General features: G+C 35.7%; 1 protein-coding gene and 1 pseudogene across 3 annotated transcripts in view; one reads left to right on the top strand and one right to left on the bottom strand.

Annotated features, from left to right (window-relative positions):
- The window catches only part of FSTL5 (follistatin like 5), an 812,142-nt gene that overhangs the window by 434,762 nt on the left and 349,690 nt on the right, over nt 1-27,690 (top strand). The gene's annotated exons all lie outside the window — the stretch shown is intronic.
- On the bottom strand, nt 950-1,794 carry LOC142443250 (non-selective voltage-gated ion channel VDAC1-like; annotated as a pseudogene).

Raw genomic sequence — 27,690 nt, 5'->3', positions numbered from 1 at the left:
ATGTGTCTTGTGGGCTTATAAAGAATGTGGGTTTTTTGGGTTTTTTTTGGTAAATGGATGGAGAGGTCTGAAAATATCTATCAGGACCAGTCATCCCATTTTGGAGCATAGATCTGTAGCCTCTTTGATAAGCTTCTTTTCCTGTGATCTGTCTTTCTCAGAGAGCAGTGTATTTAAATTACCTACTATGATTGTTAAGAACTTCTTTAGTTTTTCATCTTTTGGAACATTTGATTGATGAATTTAACAGGACTCTTTTTGGTTGTGTATATCTTTATTATGCTCATTGACTCTTGGTCTACTGTTCCCTTGAGCATTACATAGTGCCTCTTCTTATATCTTGTGATAGCTTTCATCTTGAGATCAATCTTGACCCAGATTAGGATTGCAACCCCTGCTCCTTTTTGAATTGCCATTTGCTTTGTATATTTATCTCCAACCTTTGATGCTTAGCCAATTTTTTTGAGGTTTCAATATTTTATTCAAGTTTTATTTTAAGTGATGTTAATTACAGCATTTGATGGGGGAGGATCTAATTCCACACAAAATGGAAGACTCTAAAATGTACCCATGACACGGCCAAAAAACAAATTGAGTGGTGAAGACACCACCAGCCCGATTGAGATTCTGGGTGCTGTCACCGGGTGGTTCCGGTTACCGACACAGCCGGCTGGGGGGACTGTTGGTGTTGGGAGCTAGTCCACACTCCGGGGCAAGGACACAAAACCACAACTTGAGAGGGGTTAAAAGTCCTGGGTTATTGGCTTCATCACACCTACCTTCTTCACCCCAAAATGGCACACGCGCACACACAAATCAGCTACCACACCAGCAGAGGACTTTTGGTGTAAAGAGGTGATGGACCAGAGTGGAAACAGGTCATGGAGATGGGTCTTCAAAAGCCCCTTTCGGCTGGGTGTGCCCACATCATCAAGCAGTGAGCGCTCAGGTTAGGACAGCAAGGTTCGATTCTCAAGAAGTCACAATTTCATTCCTGACTCACTGTGAAGTTACAAAGTGCCTACACATGAGCAGCTTCCACTTGCAGCCATTTCTAGATCAAAAAGAAACCTGGAATCTCTAGAAGGGGTCACCAAGTCCACCACCCCGCCCCCCAAAGTCTACAGCTGAAAGACCTTTTGGAGCTGGGTCTCTTCTGTACCTCAGAGAGGGGAACACGTTAAAGCTGAATCAGCTGTCACCTGGAGGTCTAACATGATATTGAGCAATGCTTGCATCCCAGACATACAACAGTAACAGGTACACTAGAATTCTGAAGGTAGCTATGCTGCAAAATAGTTTAAAATTAGATGATTGTACAGTATTCATTTAAGCTTGGAATTCCAGTCCTAGACCAAGCTTGTGGCCACCAGCGTTGATGTTCTTGCCGTCCAGCAGAGCAGACAGCGTCAGTTTGATGCCTGGCTTTAGGGTCTGAGTGTAGCCTAAGCCGATCAGGCTGGAGTTGTTCACCTTTGCCGAGAAGCAGGCGTCAGGGTCTATCTGGTACTTGGCTGCTATTCCAAAGCGGGTGTTGCTATTCCAGCTGTCCAGGCGAGATTGACCGCAGTCTCCAACTTCTTGTTCACCTTCTGGTAAATGGAGCCGCCAAACTGTCCCGTCATTCACATTGGTGTGAAGCTGGAATTCATCCGTCTTATAGCCAACCGCAAAGTTGCTCTGGGTCACCCGGGACTTGGCGGTCTCAAAGTTCATCTGGTAGCCGGCCAGCCAGCCCTCGTAGCCCAGCACCAGAGCCCCACGGATGGCAGGCCCTGGAGGATTCTGATTCATTTTTTTCCCACTGGGATTTCCATCTCACCCTAGCCTATTGGGAATCTGTTGTTTGGAGGATAGTTTGGATGGTCCTCTCAGCTTGTAAGCTCTGAGGTCAGCCTTCATTACAATCTAGTAGCTCTCAGGCTTCTGTAGAAGTCCATTTGCAGCTGTGCAGGCAGTGGTCTAAAGGAAATTTCTGGCCTGGGTGCAGGAGGGGTTGGGGTGGGGGGTATGGTCCACATTCCCACAGGCAATGTGGACAGCAAACTGGAGGGAAGAAGGAGCCAGCCACATTGGTTAGTATGCAGCTCTGCCACTCAGAGCACAGAAGGCAAGAAGGTGTGTGCAGGGAAAAGATAGAAATGGGCAGTGGGAAGGCTCTGTGCCACATAGGTTTCCAAATCGTGGCCTCCTGAGCCTCTACCAGGCAGCTGGTGGGCCTGGGACTTTGGGTATCAACAGCTGTGCAGGCAATGGGGGGAAGTCAGTTCTTGGTTCAGAGAAGTGCTCTGGGCTATTGCAGGAATTCACCGACAGCCTTGGAACCCCTACTTGGCCCCCAAATATCCCCACTCACCCATCTCCACTGAGGCCCCAACATGAGCTGCCTACCTGATTGCCATCTTGTCCCTCTTTTCCTGCTTTTACATTTCTATGGTCTGTGTGTTCTCTGTGTGTTCCATAGACAAACACTTGCTGAGGTAGTTAGTTTATTGTGCCAACCTGGCCTATAAACACAATTGACAATTGAAGGGTGAAGGGATAAATAGTGCCGTGAGCCTCACCTTTTAGTTCTCAGGTCTCTTGCTTTCTGATGGTTGGTCCAGGGTGCGGCTGTCTTAGCCAGTTCCCTGCTTTAGCTGGCAAGGCTCACTTCCTGCAAGACATCCTTGAGGTGAAGCCACATGGACCTACCTTGATGCAGCCCTGGGTGCTGTAGCGGCCATGTGGAGACCCCTACCAGTGCTCAGGTGCTTACACATTCACTGACTTGGCTTTCCTCCTGAAGTCAGCATCATTGCATCTGTTTTGTGTGATGGAGGAGGACTCTGTGAATTGGTGTTGGACATATAGGTTAATGGGTTAATCTTGGACTTGTAGGCTTGAGTTGCACTGAGTTGGGGTATTTTCTTGATGTGCACTTAACATTTATATAAAACTCTCTCTTATACATGAGTTTCTGTGGATTTCTCTAAAGAACCCAGACTAACACACTTGCTAACAAGGAAATTCTATTGTCTTCAAGCCTATCCCTCTTCCATTCCATCCACACTTTTACTTCCATAAGATTAATTGGTTAAGTGCACATAGTTTAACTCCTAGAATATTGAAAAACCTCCTAATGAATAATTCTGCTTTAAGAATCTTCATACTCTGGAGTCTGCATATCTTTTGAACATCATTTTTTGGTCTCCTTTTTCTGCATGTAGTGCTATCTATCCTTACAGATTTGGGATATTTGAGACTTCATCTGTGGGTTTTAAAAATGGAACTCTTCCTTATTGAATAATCTGTTGCCTCATTTTTCTACTTCATATTGTTCCTGTTTTCCAGAAAGACTTCTTAATATATATAATTTATTTGATTTCATTTTCATCTTCTTGCTTTAGGAGCAAATAGGAACCATTTCTGACATAGGCAGAGATTTAAGAGCATTAGCAGATGATGTCATATAATTCTAACATAAAAGAAATAATATGTTTCATTAAGACAAATAATAACCATTCTGTGTGAAATGTACAGATCAGGTAAAATCCTAGGTTCTTCAGCAATTTGACATATTGGTCATTCAGTAATTTACTAAATTGTATTTATTGGGGGGGGGGAATGTATAGCTTTTCTCCATTCAATAACATATTCCCCTGTCCAAATTACTGAAATTGATCCACATGTGGATTCCTGGAAATAGAAATATATCTGGTTGAATATAAATTTCGAGTAAATATGTTAACACATAATGTCTCTCTTTATAGGTAATATAGCACCTTACTTGTGAAAGACCAGTTACAATTTATCTTAGATCCAAAAGAATAATATCAGACACCGTTTTTCTCAAAAACATAACAATTCTCAGATATAAAGAAATCAGTTGTCAATTACTCTTTATAAGGTCAAATAACAGCAGGATAGCCCACCTGAGTAGATAGTTAGCATTCCATTTTTCACATTTGATCAAGTACAAAAGTAATATACTTGTCACCAAATCACTTTGACAGTTAAACCCTTTGACAGCCAAATATATCTAACTTTCTCAATTTTTTAAAAGTACAACATGTATGTAATGCAAAAGAACACAAAATTCATAGAATTTTACTCTAATTTGTAAGGTGTAGTTTAAATGTAAAAGAAAATGTTATTTTTCTGTGTGTTGATATCTGAGAATTGATTATCACTTCGTAGGTTAAAGTCCCTTCAATGCTAATAACTTGTGTCCTTCATCTGTAACATTATGAGGAAATCAGTGCCCGTATGCATTATTTGTAAAATTAGCGAGTTAATTGTTATGTTCAACTAATATGCATTTATCATTTTATAATTAAAGAAATGTCTGCATATTTTATTATTTGCAAAACATATCTTTTTAAAAATCACAATTGTCAGTAATGCCAGTATAATTAAAATAGTTATTGTTTCTCTCAGCTAAATCAGCCAACAAATTTCCTTCACACTGAGTCTGATTCACATAAACCTCTTGTATGTGGGAATAGAACTGTGTTCCATAGGCTTGTCAATGGCTGATGTTGGGGAAAAGGTGGTATGTAGGTCTTTCTTCTAAGGACTTGAACCACTTACCATTTAATTAACATTTGCAACACCCGGGGACTTTGTTAGAATCATAGTAGCTTTTCATATCTTTTTAATTTTCGCTTTATTTGTATTACTTTTATACACAGCATAATAATCACAAATTCAACACCTTGTATACAACCATATCTTAAATATATTGCAAGTTCCATCCCAGAACCACACAATAAATCCAATATTGCAATAAAGTGGGGCACACAATTGTTTTGGTTTGTAGGACCTATAAGACTTATGTTTTCATGAGACTACAGCCAAAACTCTGTAGTACCATTACTAAACCTTTTGAAATGTTGTGAGAATCATGAAAATATGTCACGGAATCATAGAGTTTGCATATATGTTGTTAAAATGAAACCCGTATAGGTTTGCAACTCATGACTTCTACATATGGACAATTTTTAAGAAAATTCATTATCCACAAAGTGCAATTAAATAAAGAGCAATAAAATGTGATATACCTTTTATATACAATTAATGACATGGATTACATGCTTTCCTCCATTCTCATGTTCCTTTTCCAAATTGTTCCTCCTTCGTTAATATAAACTTATTGTCCCTTTAGTTTCCTGTCTAATCATATTCTAGAAAATAATTTAAAATATTTAATTGTTAGAAGAACTTTAAAAATATGTATTGTTGTTTATACTCATACGTGTGTTTATATGTACCTATACATACAGTGTACCAGTCTGCTGTAAAATACCTCTTTAAAGCATTTAAATATAAAGACATCATTTTGAAGAGTAAAGTGTGCCTGATGCAAGTAATCATATTTTCAGTTGCTTCGTTTAAACATGAAAATTGGATAATAGGCCAAAGAATAATTTATTCATTTGACCTATGGTTGTGGGGAAAGTAACATGGACTTCCAGAGCAAGCAAATATGCCTTGGTGGAAGTAGAGCCAAAGTGTTCCTTAGGAGAAAACATGGTGAGACCTCATCTCATAAATAGGGGATATCATGCTTGGTACAATAAAGAAGCGGACAAAAATAGGAATACCCTTAATGAAATGTATTCACACAATAACTAAAATAGTAGGCACAAATATAGCAACATATGTGAGAACTTTTGTTCTGTTGTACACACACTGCCATGAGTCAGAGCCAATATAACCTAACAAGAACAACAATAAATATATCAAACACACACATGTACATATTCATATACACACATATATATTTGATAAATACATAGTTTAATTTCCACATCATATTAATAGATGTATACATTGATGTACACATTTGCAAAGGCAGTTTTCAGTTATCCAGTTGTTAATCTAATTTACTTAGGCAACTCCTTCTCACAGGATGTGGTTAAATGATCATTATTATTTTTCCCAACTTTCCAGTTGTTGATGTTTAGGTATTAGTTTCAAAAATGGATAAAGACAGAAGATGTAAAGCAAAAGAAAATAAAGTTTCTATAGTGAGCGTGCCCTAAAGGTGTTGCAATCTGCTTATTATTCTTCAAGATACAGATCTTCTATTTAAAAGGTCAAGTGTAGGAGAAGAATTATTTGCCTATTTCTTAAAGCGCATTTTTTGGTTTGTTTCAGTGAAGCTGAGTTGCAGATACCCACATTTAATGATTTGTTTCAGTCAAGTTCAATCAGTTTCATAATTATCAGATACTTCCTCCAAACTATGTCAATCAATTGTTTATTAGTCTTAGTTTTGGTATAGATATTTTTATTTATATAGGTATACTAGTGGTTGGGAAGGGATGCTATGATTATGTTTTTCTTTTAAAATCAAATCTAAACTATACACTTGGAAATGTATGCATACACAAATATATTTACATATATATATTCCCTAATTTCTTTATAAATATCAAGCCATCGGGCAAAAATGACTAATGAATTCTGATTTTAGAAATGTACTATCTGACTGGCGCTTTATATTGCTTGGTCTAGCAGATTTCTGGTCTTGTAAAATAATAAGTGTTCTAGAAAGCAATATAGCTTGTTAGATGTAAATGTGACATGTAAAGATAGACAAAGCTCTAAGTGAATACTTGTAATAATGGCATGTTTTAACAATAGTCATTCGGGACTCAGAAGTGTCAGTGGCATTTGAGCAACCCAAAAGAACGAACCTCTCTCCATGGTTCCATTCTAGTGATATTTAGTACGTTTAGTTTGAAAGTCTATCAGTTATGTGTTTTGAGATATGCCATTTAAAAATTAGTTGGGCTAAGAATATAATTCAATATATTTAAGTAAATAAAAGCTTTGAGAATAATTAAAATGGAAATCATATAGATGTGGAATCAGCTAGTTAAGTGCCTTGGCACTAGTTCTGCATATAAATAGATCAGTAGTGCCATTATAAGGAAATACATCATTGCAATTTACATACATCAGAATACATAAAGGTGCTGGAAAGATTTATAGATTAGAAAAACTACATAAAGTAGGTGAACTAAAAGTGATGTAGAATATCTATTATTTGAGAATCAAATGAGATTCACTGGTGGAGTAGGAAATAAAATATTCAAAATTTAGTAATTTTATAAGCAAAAATAGTCTGTAAAGTAATATTCTGAGACTTAAGTGATGTGACAGTTCATTCAGAAACAAGTATATGTTGTGAATTAATTAAAGCTTCATGACTAATATTGAGTAGAACTCATCATTAAAAAAATAGGTACAAGGGGTTTTTAAAGAGTAAAAATAATTTTGCTAAGGAAAATGTTTTCATTTGCATTTAATTCCCCTTCTGTGTTTTCACATCATTGAGAGGATGAAAACAAAGTAATATTAACATTTCTGGGAACAAATCCCAGATAACCACATAATCCTTAAGGCAAGGAAACAGAAGCCAGGCATATGATGCCAGAGAGAGAAAATAAAAAGATATCTTTTTAAAAAATCTTTAAAATTTATATTTGCAACTTATCTCTTTCTAATATAATTCAATTCACCATATATCATTTATCTTCCTCCATCAACTAAATTAGTTTGATCTCTGGTCAACAGTAAAATAATATTAGGTTGTGTTTCTTTTACTATCCCTTTGTAAAATAATTTTAAAATGCCAAGGCTATTTTTGTGCAGTCTTTACTGAAGAATATGTTTGAATAACTACTAATACTTTTAGTAGATTGTTTTCTTGTCTGTATATGAAGACAGCTTTTACTTTTCCTCTCAATTGTTTGTGGCAGTATATTTTTTTTATATCTTAAGTGTTAGACCATGTTTTTCAAAATAGGAGCCCTGGACACAGGCATTACAAGCTGAGAGTTTTTTCTAGGAGTCAAGGGAAGTCTGAATTATGAGCCCAGAATGCCCTCTTCCTACCTCAACCTGAACTGGACAGTTTTATTTTTACCAATTAAAGCATTAATGTTTTAAATTATTTCATTATTATTGAGAGTTTGTAAAAGTTTCATTTTTCAATGGTGACCCATGGATTTCCATCAGTGTACAAAGCTTTTTGAAAGAGTTTTGACTTAATAGTTCTTCTCTTTAAAATTAAAACTTGAGTGCATACTACTTATTAAGTAAATATGAAAGTTGTTATTCTTGGGGACCTAGGTAAAGGAAACAAAATGCTACCAGAGGCTGTGCTACTCCAGGTTATGTGCTAGATTGAGCCATGATCTCTTTAGTGTCTTCACTGACTGAGTTTTGGAAGTAAATGACCAAGCCTTTCTTCCATGCTTTGGAAAATCCTCTAAAAATTTATTCAGTACCATAGCAGCATGCAAGTCTCTGCTGACATGGACTTAGTGAAGAGAAACAAAGACTATCATGCCGCTTATCTTCCGTTAAATTTTTAATTGTAAAAATAGAGCTGCCATGATGTTAATGCTTAAAAGTGTTTTTATTTGTATTTATATACTGTACAATATGTACCATAAGTTTAGAGATGTGGAATATAAAGAACACTAATTCTGAGACAAAACAATGTAATGAGGAACATAAAAATGATCATAGTACTGCAAAATTCCCCCTGGTGCTGTTCAGACACCAGTACGCGACATTAATCCGGATAAATTCCTCACACAGTATACTGCCGTCTATAAATACATCTCTAAGAATTTAAAAACCATTGCTGATAAACTGAGAGTATGGTGAAAACATTTTCTTGCTTTTTTTCAGTTACTGAATTATAGACAAGTCAGATCCACTCAATTTAAAGAAAAGTAGTGTAAAATGGGGTGATATGCCCTGGCCCCAAAGTCTATTTTTGGTGTTCCTCGGGGACTTGATTGCTTTGCTGCCCTTGCTGCTCTTACACATACCTCAGTGTTTTGCCCCAGGGTGGTGGGGTCAGATCTGGCACAATGCTTGCGCTGTGTCTGTAGTATTGTCCCTCGTAGTGCTATGGGTCAGTGAAGGATGTTATGTCTTGTAGTTGGGCTGGTCCTATTGTACTCTGTGCATTGTCTATTCTGAGCTGGAATATCATCCTTGGGGATATGTTCCAATCGCTGTCTCCTTCTCTCCTGGTTTGCACCTGTGTGCTCTGATCAGACACACCCCTCTCCCTGAGTTGTAGCTTCAGTGCTGTCTTCTGTAGGGCATTCTTCTGGAGGATGGAGTTGGAGTGGGGAGTCCATGTAGCTGGGATTGGGGCTGGTCCTGAAGACCTTACTATTGGTTTGCTGCTTCATGCTAGTATGTTTCATTCATGTCTTGGTGCACCAGATTGAACTCTGGTCCCTCTCTCCTTTATGGGAGTAAAGAGCTCCTTTTTGCTTTTTGTAGTTTTCTTGATATACTATGCACATATCATATGCTTCCATGGTTAAATTTCTTTCAAAAAGAGTTGTATATACAAGATCACAATCAGTATTAATGCTTCCCCCCCCTCCAACATTTATCGTTTGCTCCCCCAATCCCTCATCTTCCCTACCCCCACCTCACCCCTCTCCACACCACCAATAAACCTTTGCATCTGGTGTTGTCTCTATGCTATGCCTCACAAACTGGGAAACCCAACAGAGATAATACAAACAAAAACAATACAACAGCAAGAAGAAAATAATAATAACATAAAGATAAATATACAAATAAGGACTAAGAAAGAAAAGACCACCATCACTATTTTAAAAGCCAGAGGAGAAATTTCTGTGGTGAAACAACCAAGAAATAGTTGAGTCTCAAGCAAATTCTGATTGGCTCAAGAGGAAGGTCCACTGACAAAGTATCTTATTCCATGATTAGATCCATCATAATCAGGTTTAAAATAATGCAATTAAGTTCTGTCTGATAGTAAAGCTGTTCTCCCCCCAACTGACCAATGGTTACCACTGGTGAAGGAGGAAGATTTGTGGCTAAGTTGGCATTAAGTTTATGTTAATGGTGGTGGAGTAATTTGGAAAATGCTATCAATAGTGTTTGTAAAACACAAAAAGTATAATCAATTGCAATGAATTATACAGGGGGAAGGTGTTGAATTGGAAAATATTTTGTTGTGTACATTTTTTGCCACATTTAGAAGAAAAATAAGTACATGAATAAGAATGACTACAAGGAAGAAAAAAATGTTCTAGAATTAACTGTGGTGATAATTGAACAACTCCTGTTGATATGACAACTATTGAATTGCATGAAGGTTGAAGTGTTAATAAAATTGTTTAAAAAAACAACAATATATAGTTCTTCTGAGCACCTGGTGACCTCAGAGCTCCTTTTACTTATATGTTTTTAAATATTTAAAATATTATTTAAAATAATACTATATGAACTTTTAAAAAGAACTATAAATTTTGTAAATATATAAAATAACATTTTTTGCATTATCAAATAATGAAATGTTTTAACAAAATATAAAATTGAAATAATTTTAGATTACATTAAAATACATTTTTCCTTTAAACAAAGGAAATTAAACAAAATATCAAATTACTTTTTTGTAAGCATTGTTTTGACAAGTTGAACATATTGGAAATATAGTCTTCCTCTTAAGATAACTCATTCACTTCTCATTTAAACATAATAAATAAATAAATAAATGGTGCTATTGAGTTGATTCCCTCTCATGGTAACCCTAGAAAGTATAGATAAGTTCTATATGGTTTTCTTGGCTATAATTTTTAAAGAAAGAGTTGGAAGACTTTATTATTATTAATATTATTATTATTATTTTCACAGTATCTGATTCAGGATTTGACCATCAACTTTTACTTTGGTTGTTTAGGATCTTGTTCCAAGGATGAACCCAAACTCATTGATACTGAGTAGATTCTAATGCATAGCAACTCTATAGGGAAGAGTAGAACTGGTCCATAGGATCTTTGAGTCTTTCAATCTTTTAGAACGAGGCAGTCTCAACTTTTTCCTGTGGAGAGTCTGCTGTGTTCAATCCATTGGTCTTTACGTTAATATTTTTGAGTCCTGCAATCACTGTGCCACCAGGTCCCCTTCTCAAGAATACTACGGGATAATAATATTTGTAGTTTTAATTTAATATTTCTCTTTGTTTTAGCAATAAGAGTTTCAACCCATTTTCAAATTGACTTGGGAAACTAAGATTTGCCTGACACAAGATATGGTCTTTGCAAGAGACTCGTATGACTATAAAGCCTACACACTGTTTAAGGAAGATTGGTGAAAAATTGTTGTATTTGAATTATCATGTTGAGGAAGACTACTGAACATAACATGGACTACCCAAATAAAGAGCACATGTGTCTTGGAAGTAGTATGGCCAGAATGCTCCTGAAACGTGAGAATTTGGGGATTTTTCTCAGGTACTTACCACATGTAAATGTGAGGAATCAATTGTTTAGGACAGCAAGTATGGTAAAGTAGATGGCCAGTGAAATTGAGGAACGACTTTAAGGAGATTTATTGACATGGTGACCCGTGGGCTCAAGCATAGCAGTGACTGTCAGCATAGTATGGGAACAAGCTGGTGTTTGTTGTTTTTTTGTGGTCTCTATGAGTCAGATCCAACTTGAAAAATCTAACAACATATTGAAACTACTATGCAGATGTGTTTTATATAATCATTTCATATGTGGTAGCCGCATAGTGGATTTAAAAATACCAAGTTAGATGAAATGGCATAGGATTCAGCAAGATTTTGTACTATTATATATTTATATGGTTCACCATGGATTGTATCCTACTGGATGCCAACTAAAAACAATTGCTTATCTAGATTTCACCTTAACAAATATTTTACAATAATTCTTTGCCAGACAAGTTCTAGGTACTGAGGATAAAAGTATGAATAAAAACATTTTTAACTTACTATCTCATAGAGTTTCCATTCCAGTAAAAGTAAAATTGAAAGAGGTAGAGAGGATTTATATATATATATATATATATATATATATATATATATATATATATATATATATATATATATATATATATACATACATACACACACACAAAAGTTAGTTATAGAAAATTAAAGGAATAAAAAGTGATATAGGCCTTCTATTTCATATAAGGTAGAAAGGGGGAGCTTTATAATTATGGAGAAAAAGAAACAAATAAGAGAGACATATATTCAGTTAAAGATCATCTCCTGGACATACTTCAGAGGTAGCCTGAAGGGATAGCAATAGCTAATAGAATGCTGAAAGGGAGAAAGATCCAAAACAAGAATGGCTTACCCATATCCAAGAAATGAGAGAACTAGTGAGCCAGCAGAGAGCCATGGTAGGAAATGAAGTTAGAGAGCTAGTTAGTGGCTCAAATTATGTAGAGCTAGCAGAGGATTTTTAATTATTCAGAAAGTGATTTTTTAAACAAACATACAAAAAAACACTATTTTTTATGCTTTTCCCTGCCGTGTGGCGTAGACGTAGATCAGGAGTAGAGGTGATAAGACACAATAGTGGCTTGAAAATGGACCATGCTAGAGCTGACTGAGGCATGTATTACTAAATTTGAACACATATGTTTTAATGGGGTTCGGATGTTGTTGTAAGGTGAGTTCCAGTCAGTTCTCATGGTGACCTTAGGAGCAATAGAACGAAGCACTACCCAGTCCTGCACTGTCTTCACCATTGTTCTGAAGTGTGAGTCCATTGTTGCAGTCACTATTGTCAATCCTTCTGACATAGGCGCTTCCTCTTTTTAGCTGCCCCCTCCCTCCCTGGGGACTGGGTATCTCCTGTTAACAAGTCCAAAGGACATCAGATGAAAGCTCACCATTCTTGCTTCTGATCAGCATTCTGGTTGTACTTCTTCCAAGATAAAATAGGTGTTTAAAAGAATCAAGGACAGCTCTAATGCATTTCATCTGAAGACATGCATGCAATGCAATTGTTGCTGCTTAGCATGATGGAAAGGAAGGAGGGAGTTGGTTTCTTTTATGTTACAGTTTGGATCCTGTAGGCATCTAGGTGGAGATGTTGAGAGGGCACCTGAGCACAGTGAAGTTTCTAAAAGAGATATTGGCATTGTGCATAGAAAGTGGAAGCTGTAGATTTACATATAGCAGTTTCACAATGAATAGGAGTTAGGGAAGGGGTGCAAGAGTTCCAATGAATATTTTGATGGATCCGTTGGTTGGCTCAGAGTTGTCAGGAAGACAATAAACATGAAGAACACAGATTGAGAAAACTTGTTCTGCTCGGTTGGGTGCATACAAACAAAGTAAACTGACATTTAGGAAGCAATGTGAAAATTATTATTATCAAGTATTATCAAATGTTGCGCTTCATATAAGACTATTTTGATTTCAGAACTATAACATTGCTTTTTTGTAAGTGAAATAAGGGCAGATCCATTTTGTGTATGAAATAATCAGCTTCATAGGAATCAATAGTTCAATTGGTTAAGCTCTTGGCTGTTAACCAAAAATTTGGTGATTCAAAATCCCCTTTGGTCCTTGCTTCCCCCACAGTGGAAACGGCATCATCATCATTATCAACAATATTGTCAACCGCAACAATAACAGTAGCAAATAGCAACAGCTGGGGCTGCTGTACCATGCCATTTGTGGTTGTGTGGTCCATACCTAACAGCAACAGTAGTATCCTTGTTATCCTCTCTGCACTCTGTTAAAGATATAAACAAAAGCACATTGATAATCAATGTTGAAGAAATGTAGGTTTCCTTTTTATTTATATTTTTGTTTATTTTATATTCAATTTAGAAGTTTATCCTTTTTGCTTTCTATCATGGTCATCATTCCCTTTTCTCCTTATAAAGAAAAATAATGAAGTCTTTCTCACTCTAGTAGTTTGGTTAGAAAATATTCATTGTTCAGATACTCTTTGTAATAACCAAAAAGTGATGCTCTAAAGTTAACAAATATCTTAAACTTAATTTTTATTAAATTGGCTTTAAACTTGAGTGACAATAATAACACATCATATTAGGGTTGACATGACAATGGCTAGTCTATATATGTAATCTGAGGAGCCTGGATAGCTCTGTGTTAAAAGCTGGCTGACACCAGTGTATCCAACCTACTGGATGATCCTCAGGAGAATGATGTGGCAGTCTACTTCCATCAATGCTGACAGGCTTGGAAACGCTATGGGGCACTTTGCTGTGTCCTATAAAATTACGATGGGTCCGAATTCAGCTCTTGGCTAGCATGTTTTGCGTTACATTTAATTAGTATTAATAAAATCATCCACTTACTCTTTTGCAATAAATCACTTTTTAGTTGAAATTCAGCTCCTAAAAGCAAAATGCATGTGTTTCCTTCATCACTGACATAACAAACTTAGTTTCCCTGTGCAGAAATGATATCTTTTATCTGAAACAAGTATTTTTAATTAGAGTCGATTGTTTTTCTATGTTACCTTATTTCCGGTTACTATGTAAAGGTGACATTGGGATTTCCAGAAAACTAAGCTGATAATAGTGGCAGAGGATAAGCAGGGAACAAGGGTGAAGTCAACGGAATAGCAAATCCCAGTGGATTAGAAGATTTACTAAAGGCTTGAGGATCTGAATCCAATTTTTCTTCTCTTTCTATTTTATTATGTAGACTAGCCCACATTGTTTATGAAGTGTTTTACATATACACAGTAAATAGAAGAGAAATGTCGAATTAACCAAAATGGAGTTCACTTTAACTGGAAAAACAAACAAACAAAATCAGGGCTCAGAACTCAATGCTTTATGTGCAGCTTGGATCGAGTAAAATCAGTAAGAATTTAAGGTTCTGATTTGCATTTTCTTTGTCAGAGGTTTCTTCACTCTTAAATGAGTTTCTGCTTGCCTTCAGGGTTGTACATTTGGATGGAAAGCTCCTGAAACAGCTTGTCCCAAAAAATGGTTTGTGAGAGGAAACAGTTCTATAAAGAAGGAATGTGTGTTAGTCTGGGTACTTTAGAGAAACAAATTCACAGAAACTCGTGTATAAGAGAGAGTTTTATATAAAGGTGAAGTGCACATCAAGAAAACATCCCAACCCAGTGCTGCCCATGCCCACAAGTCCAACATTAACCCATCTGTCCGACCCCAGTTCACAAAGTCCTCTTTCATCTTACAAAACACCCACAATGATGCCGACTGCAGGAGGAAAGCCGAGTCAATGAACATTCAAGCCTCAATGCTGGCAGGGGTCTCCACACAACTGCTCCAGCACCCAGGGCTGCATCAGGGTAGGTTCATGTGACTTCTCTTTGGGGATGTCTTGCAGGAAGTCAGCCTTGCCAACTGAAGCAGGGAACTGCTAAGGCAGTTGCACCCTGGTCCAGCCATCACAAAGCAAGAGACCCGAGAACTAGAAAGGTAAGGCTCACCGAGCCATTTATCCCTCCACCCTTCATAACCCCACATGTGTTTATCGGCCTGGTTGGCTGGCACACAATAAACTAACTACCTCAGAATGCAAATGATGAAAAAACAGAAAAAGATGCAGAGCCTTACTTGTAAACTGAGAAAGACAACGAAAAATCATGAGGTTTTAAAAAATACTTAAATGTGCCTTTCTTTTTTAGTTTTGAAAAATGGCAACAAGTTTTATGAGAGAATGGCTGTTCATGTTGGCATAACATGATCTTTCCAGGAGAAAGATCGGAAATTAAATGTCAATATGCTGAAATGCAAATGCTTTGATAAATAATTTACACAAAGCAACCCAAATCTTACCACCAGGAGGCTAATGATATAAAAGAAATATTCAACCAAAAATGAAGATGTGTTTACATGATAACTTACCTACTTTGTGATGTTAGAATAAATTAAAAACACCTTATCAAGAATTATAGAGCATAATGGAAGACTCTAAATACATGTGGCATTATATATAGAGGTGTGGATAGGAGTGTGTGATATTAAATCCATATGTTATTGATCAATATATTACTGTTGGTTTTGTGCCATTTCAGATACAATTAACTTAAAATATTACTATACGTCATGCATTATTTTGTAATGTAGATGTGTTTTGAGGAAGAAGATTATTTGGTCAAAAAACCTTGAGAAATGTATCACATCACACCTTTAAAAGTCAAGTTGAATATGCATTTTTCAAAATAAAATCACACAGTGAAGAAGCATAACTGCCATTATATTAATCAAAATTTATTGAAATTGTTTCACCAGGAAGGTCCTTCCCATGGATAACTGCTTCCACTGAGCATGCTTTGGGAAACGCTCTTTTAGATTGCCACATACCCATTGTGGAATGCCATATACTCACTCATGGCAAGTATAGGTGTAACATAAGTTTCTGTGATTTCCCTAACAGAACACTTTATCATACCCTGTACCATTATACATTACTTAAAATAAGTCAACCAGAAGGGAAGCAGTTTTGCAAACCACGAAAGTCACTTGAATATTTCTAATCCTTTGTTCCTGGATTACTTATCTGTGCATTACAATTTATCAGTGTATGGGAGGCCATCGTGTCTGAGAAAGGTTAAAAGAGGAAGATCTTAGATGAGATGAATCGAGACGGTGGCTGCAACAATCAGTTTAGACATAGCAAAAATTGTGAGTCTGGTGCAGGACCAGGCAATGCTTCATCCTGTTGTAAATAGGGTCACTGTGAGTTGAAGCCAAGTGCTGACAGACCGAGAATCTGCAGATAAATAGACTGTTACTTATGCTGAATATCTTTTAATATGCTTATTGGCTATTTGGTAGATTGGCTTATGGACTATTTGGTAGAATTTGCTTTGACATTCTATTCCACATAATTTTGTTTTATAATTTTCCAGATTAAAAATATTAGTATACTATCAAAGTGTCAAAGGGTGAGTGTTCTTGTTCCTGGTCGTAGGAGAACAATATCCCGTCTTTTACTATTCAGCATGATCACAATGTTATTCATTTATTTATTTTTATAAATGCTCTTTTTCAGATTTAGGAAAATCTCTTCCAGGGTAGTTTGTTGGATAAGGGTTTACTTGTTTTAATTTGTTATGCGTTTAGTGATAAAGAATGTTTGAATTATATCAATTTTTGTCGTTGCATTTATTAAAAGAATTATGCCAAATAATCAAATGTTGAAGACAACTTCTCTGGTCAGGAAGCCCATCCTGCCCCATCCTATGTACTGCAGAACAAACCATGCCCTGGTCCTGTGGCGTCGTCACCATGATGCTTATATTTGAGCCCGTGGTTGCAGATCCCGTGTCCGTCCATCCAGTCTACCTAGTGTATCTTCCAGTCCTTTTTATCACAATTTGAGGTCAGAATGATCTTGCCCGATGAAGTACTAGATTGACAATTGTACATTTCATTTACAATTTTCTTTCTAGCACCACTTAAGTCTGCAGCATTGGAAAAGTAAGTGTTTTTTTTTTTTTACATATAGCTTTTCCCCAATATTTTTAAATAATCATCTGCTCAGTCTTTTTTTCTTCCCATCTATAGCATTCAATAATTCATTTTATAATATAGGATAAATATAATAATCATCACATTTTCTCTACCTATAAAATGAAATAACGATTGCTTTCATTCCTATCTAAAGACTCCAAAGTTGCTTTCTGTGATTGTCTTATATTTATTATGAACTATATAATATATTTTTAGTTAAGAAAACTTTATTTACTTAATATTAATATGGAGTTTGACAGGTAAGTGTGCTTGTGAAATAATGAATGTTTTCTTCCCTTACACTTCTTGTGCATTCAATCTGAAGTTAGCTCACTGACATGAGGTCAAAGGTTCATATCATTTTATTTTTATCAGAGTGTCATTGTCATTCCCGTTATCATTACAGTCATTAATTTAAATTTATTTTATAATGAAGAACTTTTAGGTAGCCCTTGACTTTGGTCATTAGACTAAACTTGTAAAGACGATTGGCAACATAAGTATGATCATTGATGTTATGGCTTCAGAGGCCTGATGTAGTTGGGAGTTAGCCTAAAGGCCAACCATTTAAATCCATTAGTATCTCCATGGGAAATGGATGGACTGACTGGTCCCATAAATATTTACAGTCTAGGAAAGCCTACATACGGCCACTCTGAGCCAGCAAGGACAGCCTGACAGAGAGAAACCAAATTCAAGGAAAAGAGATGACCAAAATCACAAAGCAGGAAGCAGGCTTGCACCTTTAAGTCAAAAACAATTCCTACAGGGCTTCCTAATATTGTTCAGTGCTCTCCTTTCCAAGTTGAGCATAAACCCAAAACGCACTGCCATCAATTGGTGCTAATTCATACCGAACCTACAGGGCAGGACAGAGTAGAATTGCCTTGTGACTTTCTGAGACTACAGCTCTTCATAGGAGTGCAAAGCCCAGTCTTTCTTTCAAAGAATGGTTGGTTGGTGGTTTTGAAGTGTTGACCTTGTTCGCAGTCCAACTTCAAGTGGAGCATAGGTCAAGTTAAAGCATACACTTTTTCCCCCAAAAATAAAAAGACCTTTAATAAGTTTCCTATAAATGAAAATAATGCTCTCCACAAGTTTTTAAATCTTATAACAAAATTAATAACTGATATTAAATTTCCATTTATTAATAAACATTAATTTATCCTCATTAAGTTTTGTCATCATGAATATATTTTTACTTGAACATGTATTGTCTAATTACTGAATTTGTAAGCAGAAAATTCCAGAAAGGTGTTTATTTGTGTTTTATTGACTATGTGAAGGCATTTGACTGTGTGGATCAGAACAAACTATACATAACCTTGAGAAGAATGGAAATTGCTGAACACTTCATTGTGGTCATTTGAAACTTGTACATGGATCAAAGGGGGGTTGTACAAACAGAACAAAGGAATACTGAATGATTCAATATCAGGAAAGATAGATGACAAGGTGGTTTTCTCTCACTGTACTTATTCAATCTGCGTGCTGAGAAAATCATCAGAGAAGCTGGCTTATATGAAGAAGAATGTGGTATAGGGATTGGAGGAAGGCTTATTACCCTGATATACAGAAGAAAACCTTGCTTGCTGAAAGTAAAGAAGATTTGAAACAATTTCTGATGAAAGTCAACAATTGCAACCGCCATCAGAATGAATTAGAATTCAGTGTAAAGAAAACCCAAATCCTTACAACTGGACCATGAGTTCCCATCATGAAAAATGGAGAGAAGGCTGAAGTTGTCAAGGAGTTTGCCTTTCTTAGCCCCACAATCAATTTCCACAGAAGCAGCCTTCAGAGGTCAAAAGATGAGTTGCAGTAGGCCGATCTGCTGCATAAGACCTCTTTAGAATTTTGAAGAGCAAGGATGTTATTTTGAGGACTAAGGTGCGTCTGACCCCACCATGGTTTATGCATTTGAAAGTTGAACATTGAGTAAGGACGCCTGAAGAAGAATCAATGCATTTGAATCATGGTGCTGAAGAATACTGACAGTACCACGAAACGGACAGACCGATCTGTCTTGGAAGAAGTTCAATCAGAGCACTCTTTTAAAGCAAAGAGGGTGAGATTTTGTCTTAATATTTTAGACACATTGTAAGGAGAGTCCAGGGTCAAGGTAAGGACATATGTTTGGTAAAATGAAAAAAGAGGAAGGCGCTGAGCAAGATGGATTGATGCGGTGATGGCAACAATGGGCTTAAGCATGGGAATAATTGTGAGGCTGGCGCATGGCTGAGAAATATGTTTTTCTGTTGTACACAGGCTCACTATGAGTTGAAACTGGCTCCATGGCACCTACAAAGGGCAGAGTTATCTTTATAAATGTTGATTAGGTATTTATACATAAATATATTAATAAATATAAAACTGGAGTTGCAAATAGAAAGAAAATGCTACCCTTGTAGCTGATGAATGTGTAATCTATCGGGAAAGATTATTTTGAATGTATGATATAATTTTTAAATATCATATAAGACTATAAATATCATAATAACTTACAGAAATTAAGCCCACAGTTGCATAATCCCAGTTAGAAATTTAAGGAATTTTTCCCAGAAAATTATGACTCTTTCAAAAATAAATAAGTCTGAATTTGAAGAGTTAATAGGGAAAAAGAAAACAAATAAAGAATTGTGCATCTGGTAGTTCATGATGAGGCACAAAAAAAAGGTCTTGGTCCAGAGAAAGAAATTATATGGTAGGAAATTGATGTGTGATATCACAAAAGCCTCTTTAGAAAGCAGTTTTTTAAAAAGAGGCAAGCATTGGCTCATGAATTTAATCTTCAAACTACTTAAATAATTATCAATGTGCACTGAATCAATAAACTTAGCTCAAAATTATCTTGGTATCTAACTAATGAAACGTTTTAAAATTCTTCTCTTTTCAAGAAAAGATCAAAAGAAAGAAACAAAAAGCACTCTTTAGAAATCTTGGACTGTGGTTTGTTGGAAATTAACCATTTGTAAGTTTTCAAGAACTATGACATGCACTGAGAGTCATTTAATAATTTGTTTCAGAAATTCCAAAGTATTTTTTTAGTATGTTAAATTTTCTGGAAAGAGATATAATATAAAAATGATAGATTGGATTAAAAAAGCAGTTTCATTTCTCTGAGACCGTTTTTGCTTTTAATATGTAAAGGCAATTATATATTTCCAAGTTTGAATAATGAAAAATTATGAGGTGCATGTAAGTTGAGCTTGATAATAATATTCATTAGATGTTTCAATGATGCAGCAAGTAATTGAGAAATTAGCTGGCTTTATGTAATAACATGGTTGATACTAAATCTATATGCCTCTCTTATAAATTTCTCATGAAGTATTAAAATAGTGTATCATTCCTCTATAAGATATTTAGTGTCATTGAGACTGAGATCTTTCCAAATCAATTTCATGTCTAGAAAATTGAGTAATTATTAGATGAATCTGTGTTCCAACATGTAACTCCTAAAAAAGGCTATTGTTAGGGAGATATACACTTGAGAGAAAAACAAACAATATAAATTATAAAGAGAAGAATTTTTAGTGTTTTTGCTTCAAGGAGAGTTACCGATCTTCCCGTGTGATTTTGAATCCTTTAGCTAGAAGCCTGAATTGCAATGTAGTGCCAACGACATAAGTGATGGGAGAGCAAAGTCACTTAGGAGAAAGTGGCTACATGACCTGGGGAATATGGGTGTTTATAACTTTGAAGTTGGTTTTATCACAGTTGTCGTTAACATGGATCATCCAGAGCATGGGCCAGCTAATTGACAGTTGGGTGAGTTGAACCCACCAACTTTATCCCAGGAGGAAGATAGAGCAGTCTGCTTCCCTAAAGATTTACAGTCCCTGAAAGCATAGGGGAGGATATCTGCTATGAGCTATAGGGCCACTATGTGTTAGAATTGACATGTTGATAATGTTTTTGTTTGAGTTTCTTTTGTGGATGTGAGGTTATGAAGGTGAGTGTAGATTGTCACAAGAAATATGTGCATACATTATATAATCTGAGTCCACTCCAAATTGGTAAACTGAGATGGCAGTCTTTATTCATGAATTATTGTATAGCCAGCCAGATAAATGATCATCAATAAGTCCCTGTTGCTGGGAAGGTACTGAAAGGCTTCAGTATCATCCATGAGACAGAGAGATGAGAACTTTTAGAAAAGTCAACTTCACTGAGACTACCACATAAATTTCCTACTAAACTTTCCACCTAAAAGGGGCATATTTCAACTTTAAGTTGATTCAGGACTTTAAAGTTTTCATGTGGTTTTCTTGTATCCTGAGTGTCATGGAACAATTTATTCCAACTACGGAATGTAGTTTATATTTTAATTTATAAATCAAGGAAGACAATCAATAGTTTTAAGTACCAAAATGTCTTACCTAATTTTTCAGGGACTCCAGCTGTAGTACAATCAATTCCAGAGTGCATATTTTAGGCATTATAGAACGTATTTAAAGATGCCCTAAATAAGCACAAAATACAGTATGATGTCAATAATTATAATAATTGTGAGTATTAGCATATCTGTATTTAGATAACTAATATATGACCTTAAAATAATCTTATACCATTCAAAGTGACTACTTTTATGCCATGTGGTAGTTACATAATGTGTTGTCAATTTGAGAATTAGGAGTGAATGGGGTGGAGTTCACCTGTCAGACAGGTCACAGCTTGAGGATCTCCATTGGAGGTGCTGAGAAGTCAGAACACACACTCGGTCCCTGCTAGATATTTTTGTTGACAAGCCACGTGGACACAGGCTGATGGCACGCGGAGACCCCTGCTATGCTTTCACTGCCACTGGATCCACTGGATGCTCACACTACCACTGGAGACCCCTGTCATACTTACACTGCCACTGGGCAATCACAGGCCACTGGACTTTCTACTCACTGGCCTGTGATAGCCCAGCATCTGGCATCATTGCATGTGCTGCGTGAGTCTGAAGACGAATTTATAGATCGGTATTGGACATGTGGGCTAATATCAGATGAATTTGTTCTGGACCAGGCTGGGATGTTTTCTCAATATTCAACTGCTCTTGTATATAAAGTTCTTTCTTATAGTGATATGAGTGTCTATGAATTTGTTTCTCTAGTCTACCCAGACTAGCACATGCCATATGTCAAGCATCAAAACATAAGTGAAGTCATTTCTGAACTTTTTCCTAGCAGCTATGTTTTTTTCATATGCAGAGAAGTGAAGCACATTTTAAGTATTATATCTGAATTGTTTAGTAATTATTTAAGTAGTTAGAAATTCTGCAAGCACATGATATGAAAAAATGTATTTTGAATAAGAAATACAATATCGTGAGCTTGCTTAGAACATATTCATTTGCAATCATGAATAGTCATTTTGAAACTACAAATAGTCATATTTTTCTTAAAAATATCATCTATTTTATCTATATATTGAATTGCTTTTATACATATGATAACATCATCATTTACTGTTTTCTTCTCAGTATAATTTTATAATTAAGTATTAATAAAATTTTATTAGGAAATTTAGGAAAAAATCATAAGCTTGAGTATTATTTCTGAAAGTTACTTTGGGCAAATGTTTCACATATATATGTGTATGTATAAAATTTTTTTTTCTAAGTGAGAGTGACTTCAAGGAAATATTTAAGAACATTGAATTATTCATCCAAATGATGATTATAAGTGTGTCTGTCACTCATACGAATGGAAATTGAAATCACAGAGAACAACTATTGTTCCATTAAAGAACATGTTTTTTCTTTGTTGATCTTTGGTGCATCCAGATGCTTCAAATTATGCATATGATGCAATACTCATTGAAATTGAAACCCTGCCTGTAGACTGAAAAATGCTTTGTGTGGGTTTAATAGGTGATTACTTTTAAATTACATTCTAAGAGAAAATTAAATGAATGCAAACCCCATTCATTCTTATTCCAGATAGAGTCTGCTACCACAGGGGTCATTAGTTTAGACTCACATTATTCTTGGGGAAACTATAAATGAAAACATGGAAAAGCAAATTAAGGCCTAAACTTCATCTTTGCTAATTGCTTGTAACAGGTGCTTCAAGTAGAAAGAGTTCATTCTTAGAAACTGCATGCATTTTAAAATTACATGTATACTAATGTACAAATTGACATATATTTGTATATTTATTCAGTGACAATTCTGTTAGAATCTGGCTGTACCAAAGCAGAGGGGCAACACAGCCATTGGTTATTTAGTTGCAAATCCCAGCAAACAAAGCCATGCCATTGAGTCCATTGCAATTCCTAGTGATCCTCATGGGGACCTACAGGATTCCTATAAGTCAGAATCAAATCAATGACAGTGATTTTGAGTTTTGAGTTTGATGTAGGGTTTTTAGAAATAAGAAATCATATGGGCACAGATAAATTCATCACTCCTGATACCTGGTGGTTTTGAAGTACCAACATTTTGGATAGCAGTCCATGCTGAGATGGGCTCCAATTTGCTCTCAAAGTATCCCCAATTCTAGATAGTATAGAAGTAATTAGGAAGAAAGAACTAGTCATTTACATGGATTGCTTCGTAAGTTTCACAAACTCAGTTCAGAGCCTGAACACAGGAAACTGGCTTTTATTATATACAATAAGATGCAGATCATATATCAGATGTTAACAGCCTCCATAGCACAAACCATTTCTGGGCAAATGACAACTCTTCTATGCATGCTCCTCTTGGCTTCAGGAAATGATATCAGTGAAACTTTGTCATGCTACCTGGCATCATGGTTGGAGAATGTGGATCCCACCTTTTTGCTGGTGTCCCTCTGGCCAAGTGTGCACATGTAGGTGGTCTATCAGCTTAATCAAGTGCATGCCTCAAATGTCTCATTTGGCTGAGAAGACAAAGAAAGCTTACTCTCCCAGGTATTGTATACTCCAGGCTAGAAGATAAATTTTATATTTTTAACCCTGTTGATGAACATTTTATTATATGAGTCTCTCATGACTTCTAGAGGTGGGAGTTGGGAGCTGAGGGATAAAGGACATAGTCTAGTTTTGTCTTTAAACTGAAAAAAATAAAAACCCAAATATTTTATTATGCCATGTGACTGGTACTAAGTAGTCAATGCTAAATGTTCATTTCCTTTTATGTTTACTTTAAAATGGAAAATTGTGTTAGTTTTTATTTTTTGTGAATTTAAGTCTTAGAATTTTAGAGCTGAAAAGGGTGAGAGAAACCACACTTCGCTTATTTAAAATTAAAGGCACCATTTTTTCAAGTACTTAGTGATACACAAAGTTTGTTTAACTAGTTTAAGCCAGGACCAGTACTTGACTCCAAGTTTCTTATTTATCTTTTTTTGTGTGAAGAAATTACATTTTAAATTTTTATTATTATTCTTTATAACTTTTCATCAAATTATTCTGTCTCTTATTTGGGCTCTCTTCTTCTTTTTTTATTTTTATTATTTCTACTCTCTTCAAAACATTCACTTCACAACAACAACAAAAACAAACTCACTCTCAGAAAGTCAAGTCCAATGCACAGCTGCCCTATAGCACTGGCCCGAGGCTGTAAATCTTTGTAGAAGCAGGCCGCCATTCTCCAGCAGAGACAGCTTGAACCAGTAACGATGTAGCTAACAGTCCAGTACTTAACCCACTTGGGCTCCAAAACATTCGTTTTCTTGTGTATTTCAAATTTTAACTTTTTCTTGCTTGCGTAATTTTACTGGTGGTTAATTGCTTTCAACTTGGTTCATAATGATCCTTTATAAGTGTGATAGAGAATAGAGCTGTAATGTAATACACATACCATATGTAATAATAGATTTTCTAGTTGTCACATGAAATAATGTAAGGCAGAACAGGTGAGATTTAATTTAATACTATGTTTTCTTAAAGAAATCACATATATCAAAATTATTGTAGCATATAATTAAATAATGATTGCTGTTGATGTGTTTTATAATGTTTTGCTTTTTGCATTATGTATAATATATACTCAAATATGAGTTTTATACTCACTTGACAAAACTTATAATTTGTGCCCCTTGACCACATATTTCTAGTGCTTACTATCCTAGAATGGTCACCATTAGGAACTTGAGATGGCTTGTACATAACAAAGCAAAAGAAAAATCACTTACTGACAAAGAAAAAAAAAAAGAATTTGTTCATTGTAGAGTGTATTATACATTGAAAAAGAAAGTTACTTCTTATATTCCTGAAAGTTAAGAGGATTTTCTCAAATAAAAAGTATTACTTTATTTTACTCATAATTGCTTTTCCCTATTTCCATAGGCTTAGCATATAAAATATTTAAATGGATGTAGTGCTCACCAAGTGCATGTAGTTATGTGTGTGGTAGAAATACTTACCAAGGACGCCTAGTGCTGCATGAAATGAGCTAATTGATGACTCCAAGATATTTGCTTATTTTCAAATTAACTAACCATCATAAAACTATTAACATCAGTAAGAAACATGCTTAGAAGAAGGCAATTATTATTTGCAAATGATGTATTTGCATAACTAGAAAACCTCAAGATTACAATTAAAAAACATTAAAATTGAGAAGGGTACTTGATTCAAGATGAATACACAAAGAGTAGTGTTCTTGATTCTAGCAATAAGAAATCAGATTAGACAATAAAAGAAACAGAATATTTACTGTATCATCACAATGATTACATTATTTTCTATTAATTTACCCCCAAAATAGGTACTCTATAAGAGAAAAATGCTATATAATTTTTAACATATAATAATATTTTTATGGATGAGAAACCATAAGGTGTTCTTGAGTAATGTGGTAAAAACATTGTCATGATTTCTATGCCAATCCTCCCTGAAATAAGGGTAGTCCCTTTAATTCCTTCTTGAATACGAGCTGCCCAGATAACTGTCTCTGACTAACAAGATATGTTAAAAATGCTGGACCTGATCTAGTTCCCAAATTTTTCTCTAGTTTTAATTTGTATTGTTTTGTTTTTGTTGGTACTTATTAGGGAGTATCTCGGGGCTGTAGGTCATTTGGGTCACTGTCTTGAAGTTGTGTTATATGTTTTTCATTTTGAGGTCTATGAAACCCAGGACTGATGAACCTGTAGAGAAACCAAGTGGAATCATGGTTTCAGTGGGAGAGGGATACAGTGGTGATGGCAGGAAGAAGGGGAGATGATGACAAAAATCCTTGTAGAAAGGAATGCTTGGACAGTGATTATGGTAGCAAATGTATAATTATGGTAGCAAATGTATGGTAGCAAATGTATGGTAGCAAATGTATAATTCTGCTGTACATGTTTGGACTATGGAATTATGTGATATATGTAATAATTCCAAATTATATGTCTACATCTATATCTATATCTATCTATCTATATAAAATAAGAGGTATGCTACAGAGGTATGCACACCTGAGAATAATCAATCATGTACGACAAAATGGACAGTATCTATGCAAGGACAGAGTTCAAAAAGTTTAGGAAGAAAAGAAGAACGTTTTACCCAGACAGAAACAAGGGGAAAGGGTGACAATGTAAGGGATTCTCACAAAACGGGGGGTGAAAGTGTGCTTTCCCCATGCCTCCCAAGAACAAAGAAAGGTGAAAGGCAGATAAAATACATTTCTTCATCAATGGAACAGATGGAAATAATGAAAGGAAGTGGGCAGGGAAATACAAGATGTTCACACTAGCCCTGCAATCTCTGAATTGTTCCTTGGTTTTTGAAACCTGGAGACAAGAGCACAGCAAGATTCCTGGGGTGCAAGGGTGCCCATCCCTGGAAAGGGAAGGTATGCTACAGAAAGCTACGCAATAGCAGAAGATTCCCAGGAAAGCCATTCAAAGGTGAAAAGCCTCCCATTAGTGAGACTAAACTCCTGGCTCTTCTTTCTGTGGAGCTCTCAAATGAGTGGGAGTCTTTTGGCGTTTCACACCACAGTACTTCCTTCAGAAAATCACTTGGTCCATTCAAACCTTCCTATGGTCTGAATTCTGTCCCTATTCAAAGTTCATTCTTGTAAGTGGGACAAAAGAGAAGAGGCTTGAACTTGTGAGCCACCTCCTGGTAACAAATAGAGAACACAGGAAGGAGACTAAATGATGTGACAATTTGGGATTTTAATCACATACATGGAACAAGAGGTATTTGAATTAATGAATGTAAAATTATATGCTCTGTAAATAGTCATGCACTACACAATAAACTTTTGTTTTGTTTTGTTTTTTAATGATACTACATAACTTCTGAACCTAGGTCATTGAATAATTGCACCTTTAGCTACAACCCTCTTGGAATTTTCTTGGGAAGCTAACTCTCTTGGAATTTTCTTGGGAAGCTAAGATACTGAAATAATCTGATATTTGTACCTATAATGAAGCTCAAGGTAGAGGCCCTTGTGGATTAACACTATGCTGGCACACAAGTCTC

Source organism: Tenrec ecaudatus, chromosome 3, assembly GCF_050624435.1.
Source record: "Tenrec ecaudatus isolate mTenEca1 chromosome 3, mTenEca1.hap1, whole genome shotgun sequence".
NCBI classification, from domain to species: Eukaryota; Metazoa; Chordata; class Mammalia; order Afrosoricida; family Tenrecidae; genus Tenrec; species Tenrec ecaudatus.
This window is presented reverse-complemented; position numbering and strand designations above follow the sequence as displayed.